Here is a 2,742-nt window from a genome sequence, read left to right as displayed (position 1 = left end):
CATATTCAAAAGCAGAGACATTACTTTGCCAACAAAGGTTCGTCTAGTCAAGGCTATGGTTTTTCCTGTGGTTATGTATGGATGTGAGAGTTGGACTGTGAAGAAGGCTGAGCACCAAAGAATTGATGCTTTTGAACTGTGGTGTTGGAGAAGACTCTTGAGAGTCCCTTGGACTGCAAGGAGATCCAACCAGTCCATCCTAAAGGACATCAGTCCTGGGTGTTCATTGGAAGTAATGGTGCTAAAGCTGAAACTCCAGTACTTTGGCCACCTCATGCGAAGAGTTGACTCACTGGAAAAGACTCTGATGATGGGAGGGACTGGGTGCAGGAGGAAAAGGAGATGACAGAGGATGAGATGGCTGGATGGCATCACCGACTCAATGGAAGTGAGTTTGAGTGAACTCCGGGAGATGGTGATGGACAGGGAGGCCTGGCGTGCTTCAGTTCATGGCGTCACAAAGAGTTGGACTGAGCGACTGAACTGCACTGCACTGAATACACACATATATACCAATGGATGGAAAAAATTACATCTCTAGTCCAGTGGGTTACAGGAGGCCCAATCCCATCAATCAAGCCCAATTAACTGACCTTTACAGAATTTTGACTTTAAGAGACATTTCGTTAAAAGGGATATTCATGTAAGTTTATTTCCAGCTTTTGTGTCATCAGGGAATCAGATATTCTACACAATGGACAAGGATTGAAAAGACAGACAACAATAAGTGTTCTTTAAGATGTGGAAGGGCTTCCCTGGTGACTGAGATGGTAAAGAATATGCCTGCAACAGACCTGGGTTCATTCCCTGGGTCAGGAAGATGCTCTGGAAAAGGGAACAGCATCCCACTCCAGTATCCTTGCCTGGAGAATTCCATGGACAGAAGATCCTGGTGGGCTACAATCCATAGAACTGAAGAGTCGGGCACGTCTGAGCGGCTAACACTAGATGTGGAAAACCCAGATGATTCACATTGAAAAGTCATAGTGGAAGTGTGAATTGACATACTTTATAGAAAACTATATGAATATTTACTAAATCTAAATTTTATTTTTAAATTTTAAATAGATAGTTACCTATACAGTATTATGTTTAGGGACATCATTGGCATCAAGGAAGTTTGTTTAGATACAGATTTTTTATCTCAGTTGTTTGTCTCCATAGTCTTGCATTTTATTTTATTTTATTTTGTGTGTCCCCATGCCGTTTTTATTTTGTCCCTCCCCATGCCATCCCTCTGGGTCGTCCCAGTGCACCAGCCCCAAGCATCCAACATCATGCATCGAACCTGGACTGGCGACTCATTTCACATATGATATTATACATGTTTCAATGCCATTCTCCCAAATCATCCCACTCTCTCTCTCTCTCCCACAGAGTCCAAAAGTAAATAGTCTTTATTTCTTTGAGCTTAGGCGAGCATAGATTTGCATTTTGTTTTTCACAGGAAATTTCTCTATTTGAATAATGTTGGCATGTTTATAATAGCTATAAATTTTGGATAGCTCACCCTTGGCTTCTGTTTCTCAGGTATGGTTTGATTTGCAGTCAGGATCTACATGCAGAGACTGACCTGCAGGAGTGTAGTGTTCCTCCTAGAAACATGATTCCTTCCCTCTTGTTTGTGCCCTCCCCTGACTTTGCTGCACTTTTCCTGTGGATTGATTTTGCTCAGAGAGACACCTGTCATGTTGTCAAGCTACTTTGAATGCAGAATCAAGTTTTTATCTCCCCCATAAATGCCTCTACTGTTTATTTATTATTGTAGTATTCATAGTAATAGTAATTACAGTGTTGGTGACAAAATGGGAAAACAAGCACGCCTTCCTATCCTTGGCAACATTAATACTTAAAAATTAACCTAAACTTGACAATCCTATTTAAAATTTAGATGTTGGTGATTCTTGGAAATAAAAATAAAGGAAGGTTGCATAATCAGAGGAAATGCTGGTAGTTCTCCCAGGGAAGAGCATAAGAAAAGGAAGAAGGACTCCTTTTGAAGCACACTGGTCTCCAAGAGGAGATTCTTTCTTTATAGAAATGTGACCAGCTGGCCATTTGCTCCTTTCATGGTGTGCTCTTATCAGTTCAGTTGCTCAGTCGTGTCCAACTCTTTGCAACCCCATGCACTGCAGCATGTCAGGCCTCCCTGTCCATCACCAACTCCCAAAGTTTACTCAAACTCAGGTCCATTGAGTCAGTGATGCCATCCAACCATCTCATCCTCTGTCATCCCCTTCTCCTCCTGCCCTCAATCTTTCCCAGCATCAGGGTCTTTTCAAATGAGTCAGTTTTTCACATCAGGTGGCCAAAGAATGAAGTTTCATTTTCAGCATCAGTCCTTCCAGTGAATATTCAGGACTGATTTCCTTTAGGATGGACTGGTTGGATCCCCTTGCAGTCCAAGGGATTCTCAAGAGTCTTCTCCTACACCACAGTTCAAAAGCATCAATTCTAAGGCACTCAGCTTTCTTTATAGTCCAACTCTCACATCCATACATGACTACTGGAAAAACCATAGCTTTGACTAGACGAACCTTGGTTGGCAAAGTAATGTCTCTGCTTTTTAATATGCTCTCTAGGTTGGTCATAGCTTTTCTTCCAAGGAGCAAGCGTCTTTTAATTTCACAGCTGCAGTCACCATCTGCAGTGATTTTGGAGCCCAAGAAAATAAAGTCTGTTACTGTTTCCACTGTTTCCCCATCTATTTGCCATGAAGTGATGGGACCAGATGCCATGATC

Source organism: Bison bison, unplaced genomic scaffold, assembly GCF_000754665.1.
Source record: "Bison bison bison isolate TAMUID 2011002044 unplaced genomic scaffold, Bison_UMD1.0 scf7180017864338, whole genome shotgun sequence".
Lineage (NCBI taxonomy): Eukaryota > Metazoa > Chordata > Mammalia > Artiodactyla > Bovidae > Bison > Bison bison.
The sequence above is the reverse complement of the archived record's forward strand: the minus strand, read 5'-3'. Positions refer to the sequence as shown.